We start from the raw sequence: 16,220 nt of genomic DNA on the forward strand, positions 1-16,220 counted from the left end.
TGTGCGTCGGTGGTGGAGGGAGTGAATGTTTGTGGATGGGGTGCCAATCAAGCGGGCTGCTTTGTCCTGGATGGTGTTGAGCTTCTTGAGTGCTGTTGGAGCTGCACCCATCCAGGCAAGTGGAGAGTATTCCATCACAATCCTGACTTGTGCCTTGTAGATGGCGGACAGGCTTCCTGCAGAATTCCTAGCCTCTGACCTGTTCTTGGAGCCACAGTATTTATATGGCTACTCCAGTTCAGTTTCTGGTCAATGGTAGCCCCTAGGATGTTGATAGTGTGGGATTCAGTGATGCTAATGCCATTGAATGTCAAGGGGAGATGGTTAGATTCTCTCTTTTCCACCAAGACAATAAAGAAACACTAATATATACTAACCATAACCCATTAACATTTGTGGAAAAATTTAAAAACTGAAATGCTAGAATATTTAGATGGAGTTTGTTGTTACAGCCTTATCATTTGAGAATTGTACATATTTCGGGGGAAAACAATGTTATCGCCGATGCTTTGTCACAAATTTAACCATGTTAAGTTATATGGATGGTGATAGTACAAACAGAATGCTGTAAATTATCAGTTGAGTGAATGGGTGCATGAATGTGAAAAAACTTTAGTGTTTTTTTCCCAATTTCTATTTTTTTGTTTTGCATTGTAATGAAACACATTTTAATGGTGGGATTTGAACCCATGTCCCCAGAGAATTCGGCTAGGCATCTGAATTACTGGTCTAGTGTCATTACCGTTACAATACGCTACCTCCTCCACAATAATTCCAAGGATCAGGAACTTCAGTTGCATGGATAGATTAGAGAATCTGGGTTTGTTCTTTGAGAAGAGAAGGTTGAAAGGAGACTTGATAGAAGTTGTCAAAATCATGAGGGATATAGACAGAGCAGACAGGGGAAACTGTTCCCATTGGTGGAGTGGTCTGGAACCATAAGACGCCGATTTAAGGTGGTTGGTAAAAGAACCACAGAATCACAGAATTGTTACAGCACAGAAGAAGGTCATTCTGCCAGACATTTCTGCGCTGGCTCTCTGAAAGAACAATCTATCCAGTGCCACTCCCCCGCCTTCTCCCTTAGCACTGCACATTCTTCCTTTTCAGATAACAATCCAATTGCCTCTTGAATGCCTTGATTGAACCTGCCTCCACCACACTCTCAGGTATTGCATTCCAGATCCTAACCACTCGCTAATTACCAAAAGCGACATGAGGGAAAACCTTTTTATGGAGTGTGTGTTTAAGATCAGGAATGCACTGCCTGAGAATGTTGTCACAGAACTGTATTTTTTCCTCCACTGATTAAAAACAGTGTGCCTCTAAAAACTACGGGGCACAGTGTGCCAGCTGCACCTGCTCCTAGGCCACAACAGGAGAGAGAGGGCACACGGTGTACTGTAACAATTTAACTGTGTGTAAAAACTGGCTGAAACCAATTTTGAGAGACACCAGTGAAGCATGGTTACTGAAGGAAAGAACTGTCTATTTCTCTCCGCAGAAATTCTGCAATGAGCTACAGGCCATGTTAATTGCCTAAGGAGGAAAAGACCCTTTGAAGGGACCATTTGTATTGCTGGAGTAAAGTTTCAACTGAGAGACTGCCGAATTAAAAAAATTCAAGTAGACCTATTGCTGTGCTTATCGTTGAAAGAACTGTGTGACGTCTGCTGCAGCCGAATGCCAATCCACAAAGAAAAGTTTGCTTCATCAAATCGCTTGGAGACTTCGAGTGGCATTTGATTATTTTTACACCAGGCTACCTCACCCATCAGGAATGTTACCCACAAAGACTTATAACCTAGTTATTTATTTATTCTTAAGTAACAGCTAATTTTTAAAACATCATTTTTTTTAAAAAAACAGTTTACCATTAGTTTTTGAGTTTATGTGTATAAAATGGGGGAGTTAGGTTAAAATAAGAAGTTATAAGGTCTTTCGACATAGGTTTATCTTAAGAGTGTTTAAGATTTAGTTTTTAATAAATAGTTAATTTGTTGTTGTCTAAAGATACCTGGTTTGGTCTGTTTTATTCTGGGAGTTACGAGAGTGTTTAATTTGGCTGTTCTCCGATGCATATTGACTCAGCACTGCGACGCCTTTAATGCCATGTTCATTCTTAACTCTTTGAGGACAAATTTAGACAGATGTACCGAAGGTGTCAAAACTGAATGAAAGAAATACTGAAACATTGCAAAAAAGAATAAATTTAAAAGTGGGGACTGTTAACAAGCTAATATTCCAATGAAAGATAATCAAAATATTGGTGCATCAGATGTGAAGAAATGCAATGTGCTGGATTTCTAAAGGTACACGAAAGATCTTACATTCATTTGTAAATTCATCCAATTTTGGCAAATTTGGATTCCTGCAGTTGGAAAGCAGCTAATATAACTATGTTATTTGAAAGGTCACAGAGTCATTACATCACTTACAGCATAGAAGGAGGCCATTCAGCCGATTGAGTCCATGCTGGCTCTCTGGAGAGCAATCAATCAGTCCCACTCCCCTGCTCGATCTCAGCAGCTCTGTAAGTTTATTTCCTTCAAGTGCCCATCCAATATCCTTTTGAAATCATTGGTTGCCTCCGCTTCCACCACCCTTGTGGGCAGTGAGTTCCAGGTCATTACCACCTGCTGTGTAAAAAAACTTCTTCTGCACATTCCCCCTGCATCTCTTACCCAAAACCTTCAACCTGTGTCCCCTGGTCCTTGTACCATCAGTTTTGGGAACTGGAAACAGTTTTTCCATGTCTATTTTATCTCAGTCTGTCATTATCATGTAAACCTCTATCAAATCTTTCCTCAAGCTCCTTTGCTCCAGGGAGAACAACCACAGATTTTCCAACCTAACCTTGTAACTAAAATTCTCCATCCCTGGAACCGTTCTAGTAAATCTCCTCTGCACCCTCTCAAGGACCCTCACATCCTTCCTAAAGGTGGTGACCAGAACTGGACGCAATACTCTAGTTGGGGCCTAACCAGAGCTTCATAAAGGTTCAGCATAACTTCTGTGCCTTTGGACTCAATGCCTCTATTTATGAAGGCCAAGATCCCATATGCTTTGCTAACCACACTCTCAATATGTTCTGATGAAAGGTCACTGACCTGAAACGTTAACTCTGCTTCTCTCTCCCCAGATGCTGCCAGACCTGCTGAGTATTTCCAGCACTTTCTGTTTTTATTTCAGCTTTCCAGCATCTGCAGTATTTTGCTTTTATCTCTCAATATCTCCTGCCACCTTCAAAGATCAATGCACATGCACCGCCAGGTCCCTCTGTTCCTGCACAGTCTTTAGAACGGCGCCACTAAGTCTTTATTGCCTTAGTCCCCATAGTATCTTTGCCAGTTCTGATGAAAGGTCAGAGACTGAAACGTTAACTCTGTTTCTCTCTCCATAGATGCTGCGAGATGTGCGGTGTATTTCCAGCACTTTCAGTTTTCATTTCAGATTTCCAGCATCTGCAGTATTTTGCTTTTATTCCCTGAAGTCTATATTGCCTAACCCTAGCCCTTCTGTCAAATTGCATCACCTCACACTTGCCTGTGTTATATTCCATCTGCCACTTTTCTGTCCTTTTTGCTTGTCAAACTATCTCCCGTTGCACAGTTCATATCATCCCCATTGTTTGCCACTCCTCCAAGTTTGGTATCATCAGCAAATTTTCAAATTCTACTCTGTATTCCAAGATCCAGGTCATTTATATATAGCAAATAAAGCAGTGGTCCTAACACTGACCATTAGGGAACACCACTGTCTACCATCCTCCACTCTGAAAAACAACCATTTACCACAACTTGCTGTTTTCTGTCCTGAAGCAAATTTTTTATCCAATTGGGAACTGACTTTCCTATTCCATGAGCCTCAATTTTGTTAACCAACTATTTATGTAGTACATTATCAAACACTTTCTTAAGATTATTAAGAGCAGGTGAGAAAGAGGTCTAGGGTTCCCTTCATCTGCTCTTACTGTAACAGGGTTTTATTTTTAAACACACTGTTTTTAGCTCCCCCTTGGTGAATCCTTGTTCACCGCTTCCAATTATAAGGCAAAGAAACCAGCACAAACAGATTTTCTTAGGTTTTAAGAAGGTGAAATTTTATTAAACTTAAACTCTAATTCAGTTGACGCCTACGGATAGACAACGCGCCCACGCTAGCATGCATACGCGATATACACATGCAAATAGACAGAAAGAGCAGAAGAAAAATAAAGTGGAAAGGTCTGAGGCAATATCTGAAGAGTTGTTACGGTTCTTCGAGCTCACTCTAGAGTCCTTGATTGTAGGTAGATCTTGCTTTTCGTTGGGACCCAGTATTCTTCTTAAACCTTGTTCATTAGAGTCATAGAGTCGTAAAGCATAGAAACAGGCCCTTCGGCCCACCGCGTCCATGCCGACCATAATGCCTATCCATACTAATCCCACCTGCCTGCATTAATTCCATATCCCTTTATGCCTTGTTCATTCAAGTACCTGTCCAGATGTCTTTTAAATGTCGCTATTGTTCCTGCCTCCACCACTTCCACAGACAGCTCATTCCAGATACCCACTGTTCTTTGTGTGAAAAATGTACCCCTGTGATCCCAAATAAACCTCCTCCCTCTCACCTTAAATCTATGCTCTCTAGTTTTAGTCACCCCTACCATGGGAAACAGACTCTGGCTATCTACCCTATCTATGCCTCTCATCATTTTATATACCTCTATCATGTCCCCTCTCAGCCTCCTTCGCCCCAGGGAAAACAGACCCAGCCGATCCAATCTCACTTTATGAGTCAAGCCCTCCAAACCAGGCAATATCCTTGCGAATCTTTTATGCACCATCTCTAGCTTAATCACATCTTTCCTGCAGTGTGGCGACCAGAACTGCGCACAGAACTCCAAATGAGGCCCAACCAACGTCATGTACAACTGTAACATGACGTCCCAACTCTTGTACTCAGTGCCTCGGCCGATGAAGGCAAGCATGCCATACGCCTTCTTCACCACCCTGTCTACCCGTGTTGCCACTTTCAAGGAACTATGTACTTGCACCCCAAGGACTCTCTGCTCAACAGCATTCCCCAGGGCCCTGCCATTCACTGTATATGTCCTGCCCTGACTTCCCAAAATGCATCACTTCACATTTGTCTGCGTTAAATTCCATTTGCCACTCCCTTGCCCACTTTCCCAGTTGATCTATATCCTGTTGTAACCTTAGACAACCTTCTTCATTGTCCACTATACCACCAATTTTGGTGTCATCTGCAAATTTACTAATCACGCCCCTTACATTCACATCCATTAATATATATGACAAACAACAGAGGGCCCAGCACCGATCCCTGCTGCACACTACTGGTCACTGGCCTCCAATCTGAAAAACAACCCTCCACTACCACCCTCTGCCTCTAATCACCAAGCCAATTTTGTATCCAATTTGCCAGCTCACCCTGAATCCCATGTGTTCGAACCTTCTGGACCAGCCCATCGCCCTGCCCTCGTCAATCCACTTGGTCACCTCCTCGAAAAACTCAATCAAATTTGTGAGACATGATTTCCCACGCACAAAGCCATGCTGACTATCCCTAATCAGACCATGCCTTTCCAGATGCATATAAATCCAGTCTCTCAGAATCCCTTCCAATAACTTTCCCACCACTGATGTAAGGTTCACCAGCCTGTAGTTCCCTGGCTTATCCCTGCTGCCCTTCTTAAAAAAAAGCACAACATTAGCCATCCTCCAGTCTTCCGGTACCTCACCCGTGGCTAACGATGATACAAAAATCTCTGCCAGGGCCCCAGCAATCTCCTCCCTTGCTTCCCATAGCATCCTAGGATACACCTGGTCAGGCCCTGGGGATTTATCCAGCTTAATGTGCTTCAAAACCTCCAACACCTCCTCCTTTGTAATGTTGATATGCTCCAGGATATTGGGTGTTCCCTCCCTTGAACTCACTAGCTTCCATGACCTTCTCCACGGTAAATATGGAAGAGAAATATTCATTTAAGACCTTGCCCATTTCCCGTGGCTCCACGCATAGATTGCCACACTGAACCTTAAGGGGACCTACTGTCTCCCTAGCTACCCTTTTACTCTTAATATGCTTATAGAATCTTTTAGGATTCTCCTTTATCTTATATGCCAGGGAAATTTCATGGCCCCTTTTCGCCCTCCTGATTTCCTTCTTTAGTGTAGTCCTACATCCCCTATACTCCTCGAGGGACTCGCTTGATCCCAGCTGCCTATATCTGACATATACCTCCTTCTTTGTCCCGACCAGACCCTCAATATCCCTCGTCAACCAAGGTTCTCTAAACTTGCCAGCCTCGCCCTTCCATCTAACAGGAACATGCCGGCCCTGAACTCTTCCTATCTCACTTTTAAAAGCCTCCCACTTGCCAGACATCCCTTTACCTGTAAACAGCCTCTCCCATTCAACTTTTGAGAGTTCCTGTCTGATGCCATCGAAATTAGCCTTCCCCCAATTTAGGACTTCAACCTGAGGACCAGTCCTATCCTTTTCCATAACTATCTTGAAGCTAATAGAGTTATGGTCACTGGTCCCAAAGTGCACCCCCACTGACACATCAACCACCTGCCCATCCTCATTTCCTAAGAAGAAGTCGAGTGTAGCCCCTTCTCTAGTAGGGCCATCCACATACTGCTTCAGAAAACTATCCTGGACACACTTAACAAATTCTTCCCCATCTGATCCCTTAGCACGAAGGCAGTCCCAGTCAATATTAGGGAAGTTAAAATCACTTACTATTACAACCCTATAATTCCTACACCTATCTATGATTTCCCTACATATATGCTCCTCCACTTTCCTCTGACTATTGGGGGGCCTATAGAATAATCCCATCAAAGTGATCACCCCTTTCTTATTTCTAAGTTCTACCCATATGGCCTCGCTGGACATTCTCCCCGGGATATCCTCTCTAAGTACTGCCGTGATGTCCTCCCTAATCAATAGTGCAACTCTCCCTCCTCTCTTACCTCCACCTCTGCCATGCCAGAAGGATCTGTACCCCGGAACATTGAGCTGCCAGTCCTGCCCATCCCTCAACCACGTTTCCGTAATAGCAATAATATCACAATCCCAAGTACCGATCCATGCTCTGAGTTCAACTGCCTTACCTGTAAGGCTTCTTGCATTAAAGTAAATGCAGTTTAGCCTACCAGACCTTCCACGCTCCCTGTCCTGCCCCTGCCCGCCTGCCTACTGGACTTGCTTGCTTTTACCTCTACATTTGTCTCAACTATCTCATCGGAGAGACTACTACTTTGGGTCCCACCCCACTGCAAGACTAGTTTAAACCCTCCCGAGTAGTACTAGCAATCCTCCCCGCAAGGATATTGGTCCCCTTCCAGTTTAGATGCAACCCGTCCTTCTTGTACAGGTCATCTCTGCAACAGAAGAGATCCCAATGATCCAAGTAGCTGAAGCCCTCCTGCCTACACCCACTCTTCAGCCACACATTCATTTGCCTAATCCTCCTATTCCTACCCTCACTAGCACATGGCACAGGGAGTAATCCTGAGATTACAACCCTTAAGGTCCTGCTTTTTAACCTTCTGCCTAACTCCCTATATTCATTTTGCAGGACCTCATCTCTCTTCCTGCCTATGTCGTTAGTACCAATATGGACCACGACCTCTGGCTGCTCACCCTCCCCTTTCAGAATGTCCTGCAGCCGCTCCAAGACATCCTTGACTCTAGCACATGGGAGGCAACATACCATCCTGGAGTCTCGTTTGTGGCCACATAAACACCTATCTGCACCCCTTACGATAGAATCCCCCATCACTATAGCTCTTTCATCCCTTTTCCTCCCCTACTGTGCAACAGAGCCCTCCGTGGTGCCACGAAGTTGGCTGTTGCTGCTTTCCCCTGGGAGGTCATCCCCCCCAACAGTATCCAAAGCGGTATATCTGTTTGAGAGGGGGATGGCCACAGCGGACTCCTGTACTACCTGCCTGCGCCTACTACTCCGTCTGGTGGTCACCCATCTCTTTTCTGCCTGTGCAGCCATTACCTACGGTGTGACCACCTCACTAAACGTGCTATCCACGACGTCCTCAGCATCGCAGATGCTCCACAGTGAATCCACCCGCAGCTCCAGCTCCATAATGCGGGTAGCCAGTAGTTGCAGCTGGATACACCTCCTGCACACTGGAAGCATCCCTGATTTCCCACATAGCGCAGGAGGAGCAAATCACGGGGCTGAGCTCTCCTGTCATGACTTACCCTTAGGTTAATTAGTTACTCCCTTAATTGAAAAATACTAATTTTACTAGGCGCCTTGTTCTATCCACTTCAATCTAAAATCCTTAAAAAAAACTTTAGCAGTACTCACCTTATCACCAGAGATTTTTTTTCCAACAAAAAAAACAACTTTCCCCTTTTTTTTTTAAAGATATTCCAACAGCTACTACTCACCAACCAATCACCTTGCAGCTCTCCTCTGACGTCACTGTTTGCCTTTTTTTTCAAAACTCCGGCGTGCTGGAAGAGCTCCTCACCGCTCCGCTCTGGGAACGTAAGAGACTGGGCCTCGATCCTCGGGGTCAATTTATAGGCTCCACTCCTGGCGTTCTCCCCACAGGTCCGCTCCGCTCTGGGAAGGTAAGAGGAGACTATGTAGGAGACTTTTCTCTCTTGGGGTTCATGTGTCTTCAGTGGGTTTTGGAGTTCTGTGAGAAAGAGATGGGGGCAGACAGGAGAGGCTGTGGCGAGCCAGCCAGGAGAGGTCTTTTCAATCCAGGAGAAAACAGCTTTCTGCAGACTCTCAGTTCAAGCTGCACAATTCAGAAAAAGCCCCAGACTGCCAAGCATGTTAGTCATATTAATAACTGGTTTGACCACGTCTGTTTGTGGATTGTGTTGGAGCAGGGGATAGCTTCTTTGTTCCAAACACTGTTGCTATGCAAAAACATCTTTCTAGCCAGCGGCCTTGCCAAAGGACTTCTCTTCTTCCCAGCAACAATTTGAAATTTTATGTGGCGAAATTCTTGACAGGTGGGGGCCTGCATGTCAAGATCCATATAGACAACATCCACCACATCCTGTTACTTCATCAAATAATTCAATTAGATTTGTCAAGCATGATCGACCTTTTACAAATCTGTGCTGGCTATCCTTCGTCAACTCAAACCTCTCCAAGTGCATGTTGATTTTTTCCCTGATTATTGTTTCTAAAACCTTTCCCACTACTGATGTTAAACTAACTGGCCTTAGACCCTTTCTTGAATAAGGGTGTCACATTTGCCACTCTCCAATCTTCTGGCACCTTCCCCATATCTAGGGAAGATTGGAAGATTATGGCAAGCCCTTCCACTATCTCCACCCGACTTCCTTTAGCAACCTGGGATGCAAATCATGCAGGCCAGGTGACTTATCTACCCTAGGCATAGCCAGCCTTTCCAGTAAAACCTCCCTCTCAATTTTTACCCTATTCATTGCCTCTACTCTCTCTGCTTCTACCGATATTTTGTCAAATTTCTCTTCCTCAGTAAACAGATACAAAGTACTCATAATGTATGTATTCTAGACTTGCCCAGTGCCTCTAAGCATTATTTCCCTCTTTGTCCCTAATAGGCTCCTTTCTTTATCTTCTTTCTTTCTTTTGGGCCTCCTTATGGACAATGGATACGCGCCTGGAGGTGGTCAATGGTTTGTGAAGCAGCGCCTGGAGTGGCTATAAAGGCCAATTCTGGAGTGACAGGCTCTTCCACAGGTGCTGCAGAGAAATTTGTTTGTTGGGGCTGTTGCACAGTTGGCTCTCCCCTTGCGCCTCTGTCTTTTTTCCTGCCAACTACTAAGTCTCTTCGACTCGCCACAATTTAGCCCTGTCTTTATGGCTGCCCGCCAGCTCTGGCGAATGCTGGCAACTGACTCCCACGACTTGTGATCAATGTCACACGATTTCATGTCGCGTTTGCAGACGTCTTTATAGCGGAGACATGGACGGCCGGTGGGTCTGATACCAGTGGCGAGCTCGCTGTACAATGTGTCTTTGGGGATCCTGCCATCTTCCATGCGGCTCACATGGCCAAGCCATCTCAAGCGCCGCTGACTCAGTAGTGTGTATAAGCTGGGGGTGTTGGCCGCTTCAAGGACTTCTGTGTTGGAGATATAGTCCTGCCACCTGATGCCAAGTATTCTCCGAAGGCAGCGAAGATGGAATGAATTGAGACGTCGCTCTTGGCTGGCATACGTTGTCCAGGCCTCGCTGCCGTGGAGCAAGGTACTGAGGACACAGGCCTGATACACTCGGACTTTTGTGTTCCGTGTCAGTGCGCCATTTTCCCACACTCTCTTGGCCAGTCTGGACATAGCAGTGGAAGCCTTACCCATGCGCTTGTTGATTTCTGCATCTAGAGACAGGTTACTGGTGATAGTTGAGCCTAGGTAGGTGAACTCTTGAACCACTTCCAGAGCGTAGTCGCCAATATTGATGGATGGAGCATTTCTGACGTCCTGCCCCATGATGTTCGTTTTCTTGAGGCTGATGGTTAGGCCAAATTCATTGCAGGCAGCCGCAAACCTGTCGATGAGACTCTGCAGGCACTCTTCAGTGTGAGATGTTAAAGCAGCATCGTCAGCAAAGAGGAGTTCTCTGATGAGGACTTTCCATACTTTGGACTTCGCTCTTAGACGGGCAAGGTTGAACAACCTGCCCCCTGATCTTGTGTGGAGGAAAATTCCTTCTTCAGAGGATTTGAACGCATGTGAAAGCAGCAGGGAGAAGAAAATCCCAAAAAGTGTGGGTGCGAGAACACAGCCCTGTTTCACACCACTCAGGATAGGAAAGGGCTCTGATGAGGAGCCACCATGTTGAATTGTGCCTTTCATATTGTCATGGAATGAGGTGATGATACTTAGTAGCTTTGGTGGACATCCGATCTTTTCTAGTAGTCTGAAGAGACCACGTCTGCTGACGAGGTCAAAGGCTTTGGTGAGATCAATGAAAGCAATGTAGAGGGGCATCTGTTGTTCACGGCATTTCTCCTGTATCTGACGAAGGGAGAACAGCATGTCAATGGTCGATCTCTCTGCACGAAAGCCACACTGTGCCTCAGGGTAGACGCGCTCGGCCAGCTTCTGGAGCCTGTTCAGAGTGACTCGAGTGACTCCACTCCACCTCTTACTACCTGCTTACAATTTACATGCCGGCAGGAGGTTTTTGGGTTCCCTTTTATGTTGACTGTCATTCTATTCTGATATTCTCTCTTTGCCAGTCTTATTTTCCTCTTCACCTTCCCTCTCAACTTATTGTATTTGGCCTGGTTCTCGTTTGAAGACATTATTTCCTTTTACTAGGAGGAATGAGGAGGGACAGTATAAAATAAAACAAAGCACACAATTCTAAAGAAGGTGTCGGAGCAGAGAGAACGGGGGGTATATGTGCACAAATCATTAAAGGTGGCAGGGCAGGTTGAGAAAGTAGTTAATAAAGCATATGGAATCCTGGGCTTTATAAATAGAGGCATAAAGTACAAAAGCAAGAAAGTTATATTGAACCTTTATAAAACTCTGTTTTGGACTCACCTGTCCAATTCTGGGCACTGCTCTTTAGGAAGGATGTGAAGGAATTGGAGAGGGTGCAGAAAAGATTTATGAGAGTGGTTCCAGGGATGAGGGACTTCAATTACGTGGATAGATTGGAGAAGCTGGGGCTGTTCTCATTAGAGAAGAGAAGGTTGAAAGGAGGTTTGATGGATGTGTTTAAAATTATGTGGGGTCTGGACAGAGTAGAGAGGGAGAAATTCTTCCCATTGGCGATGGAAAGTTTGAGAACCAGAGGATATTGATTTAAGGTGAATGGCAAAAGAATCAAAGGCGTGAGGAAAAATGTTTTTACACAGCAAGCGGTTAGGATCTGGAAAGCATTGCCTGAGAGTGGCATAGGCATAGGCAGTTTCAATTGTAGCTTTCACAAGGGAATTGGATAATTATCTGAAGAGAAAATATTTGCAGGACTATAGAGAAAAGGTAGGGCTGTGGGACTAAATGAATTGCTCTTGCAGAAAGCCGCAAAGAAATGATGGGCCGAATGGACTCCTTCTGTTCTATAACCATTCTATTATTCTCTAATTCAATGATTCTAAGGGTCAAAAAAGTACATAAGGTCTATAGAACACAATGTCCAACATCCATAGGAAAAGTCTTTGTAACGATCTTAGAAAACATAACTTTCTAAAGGCCAGTCAGATAAATGTCACGTTTAGCTAATTTGTTAGTTTTCCAAGCTGACACAATAAGAAGGGGAAATGTAATTGATATTATATTCTGGCATTTTCAGAAAGCTTTCAGAAAGCGCCCTTCATTGGCAAATAATGGATATAACAAGGATTCGTGGAAAAAGAAGGAAAGTAAGTTATCGGTTAGATCTTCTTTTGGGCCTCCTTATCTCGAGAGACAATGGATACGCGCCTGGAGGTGGTCAGTGGTTTGTGAAGCAGCGCCTGGAGTGGCTATAAAGGCCAATTCTGGAGTGACAGGCTCTTCCACAGGTGCTGCAGAGAAATTTGTTTGTTGGGGCTGTTGCACAGTTGGCTCTCCCCTTGCGCCTCTGTCTTTTTTCCTGCCAACTACTAAGTCTCTTCGACTCGCCACAATTTAGCCCTGTCTTTATGGCTGCCCGCCAGCTCTGGCGAATGCTGGCAACTGACTCCCACGACTTGTGATCAATGTCACACGATTTCATGTCGCGTTTGCAGACGTCTTTATAGCGGAGACATGGACGGCCGGTGGGTCTGATACCAGTGGCGAGCTCGCTGTACAATGTGTCTTTGGGGATCCTGCCATCTTCCATGCGGCTCACATGGCCAAGCCATCTCAAGCGCCGCTGACTCAGTAGTGTGTATAAGCTGGGGGTGTTGGCCGCTTCAAGGACTTCTGTGTTGGAGATATAGTCCTGCCACCTGATGCCAAGTATTCTCCGAAGGCAGCGAAGATGGAATGAATTGAGACGTCGCTCTTGGCTGGCATACGTTGTCCAGGCCTCGCTGCCGTGGAGCAAGGTACTGAGGACACAGGCCTGATACACTCGGACTTTTGTGTTCCGTGTCAGTGCGCCATTTTCCCACACTCTCTTGGCCAGTCTGGACATAGCAGTGGAAGCCTTACCCATGCGCTTGTTGATTTCTGCATCTAGAGACAGGTTACTGGTGATAGTTGAGCCTAGGTAGGTGAACTCTTGAACCACTTCCAGAGCGTGGTCGCCAATATTGATGGATGGAGCATTTCTGACATCCTGCCCCATGATGTTCGTTTTCTTGAGGCTGATGGTTAGGCCAAATTCATTGCAGGCAGACGCAAACCTGTCGATGAGACTCTGCAGGCATTCTTCAGTGTGAGATGTTAAAGCAGCATCGTCAGCAAAGAGGAGTTCTCTGATGAGGACTTTCCGTACTTTGGACTTCGCTCTTAGACGGGCAAGGTTGAACAACCTGCCCCCTGATCTTGTGTGGAGGAAAATTCCTTCTTCAGAGGATTTGATCGGTTAGATAATCGGCATAAAAACAGGAATCAGAAGGTAATTTAAATTGGTGGAAGGAGCTTAAAAGTGGAATAAAGCAGGTCTAAGTAGTGGAACCTGTACTGTTTTTAATATATAATTAATGACGTAGTCCTACACAGAATGCCCTTGTGGATAAATGCACTGTTACCCATTTAGGTCTGGGACATTGCAGGGCTATATATACCATGCAGGGCCATCTACTAAAGATTATGGAGAAGGTTCAGAGCACTGTGACAAGGACAGTGAGAGGACAAGTAGAGTTTTGGGTGATATTGTTAGGCAAGCAGAATATAAAACTAAGATACTGTACTCAGATTAGACAAGGTCTTGGTGTGGCTGCACTTGGTGGATTATTTCCAGTTTTGGTCCCTATGTATGACCAGGAATATTGAGGCCCTGGAAAATTACAAAAGAGAGTAACTAAAATGATCAGTCTTAAGAACGTTTGTTATCAGGATAGGCTTGATGATTTGGGATTATTTTCATTAGAGAACTGTATGTTTTATGAAGATATGATTGAGCTTTTTAAAGTGTTAAAAAGTTTATGGTCTGTCCATTTGGATGTTCTTTTAGATGAATAGGAATAAAAGAACTAGAGGGCATGTATAAAATATGTAGCCAAACAGTTCGATAAAATGTTAGGAAGTACTTCTTTTCACAGAGTTGTTCCCTTCTGCAGTGGATTTCTGAGGCAGGTTTTGATTACCCATGCTCCTTCGAAAGTGAGCTGGGTAAGTTTTTGAGAGAAAGGTAATTTCAAGTTATAGAGATAAAGAACACAAAAAAACTTGCATTTTTCCGTATCTCATGTCATCCTAAAACATTTTAAAGCCAGTGAAGTACTTGATGAAGTGTAGTTACCGTTGTAATGCAGGAAACATGGCAGCCATTTTGTTCATTACAAACACATAATCTATTTTAATGATGTTAGTTGAGGGATAAATATCGTCCAGGACACTGGAGGAATCTCTCCTGCTCTTCTTCAAAATAATGCCATGGGATCTTTTGCGTCCACTTGAGAGGGCAGACAGTTTAACCTGCTCTCTGAAAGACTGTTAAAGGCAAGCTGTAGAGCAGATGGGCAAAGTGAAATTCATGACTTACCATAGTCTCTTGGAGCTTTCTTGATTGCCTTAGGAAGTCAGAGAGGAATTTCCCAGAGCTTTTATCAAATTGGTCTCAACATTTTCACCTTTGCCATGAGATGGCATGGTTGGGGAGATAGGTTGATGATGTACATGGCTGAATGGGGTGGCTTCATTTTCCCTTCCTTTTTGTTTGTTGTATGGCTATATATATATACATATATGTTTGCTTGACTAGAAATGCTGAAGTGTGTGGATGATAAAAAAGTAGGGCATTGATCATATAATGAGGAAAAATGCAAGCAGATTTGGATGGATTTGAATCTTTCAGATAACCAAATATGGCAGTTGCAATTCAGGATGGATAAAAATAAAGGAGGAGATTGTTGGAGCAGGCAACATAACTGTGCTCAGGAAGCTTAAGAGATGTGATTCTACAGAGAGAATGGATTGAGGACTGCAGTGAGAAAGCAACCAATAATGTTGATCTATCAAAAAGGGATGACAATTTTGGGTCTAATTTCCTTTTACTTTTCCTAAAAATTCTTATTTGTTTTGGAGTCTAAAACATGGCAGTTTTCAAAAATCTGAATTTGGGCAAATTTACCTTCATTTTAGAGTATGACGTGGGAAACATATAGGGGGAGATTTTCCAGGGTCTGCATCCAGGCACACGGCATCATCTGGGTGCAGTGAATCCTGGAAAATCAGGTGGGCTCCTTTAAAGGCATGTGCTCTGTCTCGCCTGATGTTCAAATATGCACTGCGTCCAGCAGCCACAAATCCAGGCAACTCACCTATTGGGCCCACCAGGTCCACTGTGTGCCTTGATGCCATATATTTCCTGGAGCTTATGGAATTCTTTAAACTGTTCCATATTAAATTAATTCAGGACTATATGAGTACAAGAAAATTATGCTTTTTATAGGCAAACTGCTGAACAGCAACCAAGTTTAAATTCACTTATTTTTGTTACAGTATATAGAAATTCATCTCAAAGAGTTAAAGGGTCTGATTTTATCTTTTTCCCCACCAAATGTTCCCTCCTTTTCCTGGAGGTCATGAATCATGTTGGAGTATGGTTTCAGGGTACACCATCAAAGAGGCTATCATGTGCAAGGTGAGATAGTGAATGCCGATGGGCTAATTATTCATGTACTCACCTGACATCCACTTAGGGTCATTTCCTAGCACAAGTCACTGGATAGCAATTAGATGTCAGGTATCTTGCTGATTTCCCCCTGCCAAGCCCAGAGTCACCTCTATTGTCAGCTGTGGTGCCCCCAACCAATACCCAGGCTGAACTCAGCTAAAAGAGCATAGATCAGGGTTTAAATTTGGGATCTTCCTGTTTCATTTGACTCAATACCAAACTGAGCTACGTACACTCTAAGCAATTGGAGTAGCTCTGATTTTATTTTTCATTCTACACTCATACAATCTCATATAAGGTTGTGTGGAAATTTTCACAAATTTACAGTTTTACTCATTTACATCACAACATTGCTGTGTATCTGCTGCCTGTTTGTAAATTATGCCAAAAAGATAATGTTCAGTAACAATAGATGGAGAAGTGGCTAAGAAATAGCAACTTTGAGAAGCAGTAATTTAAATAACTC

The sequence above is a fragment of the Heterodontus francisci genome, chromosome 10, assembly GCF_036365525.1.
Source record: "Heterodontus francisci isolate sHetFra1 chromosome 10, sHetFra1.hap1, whole genome shotgun sequence".
Lineage (NCBI taxonomy): Eukaryota > Metazoa > Chordata > Chondrichthyes > Heterodontiformes > Heterodontidae > Heterodontus > Heterodontus francisci.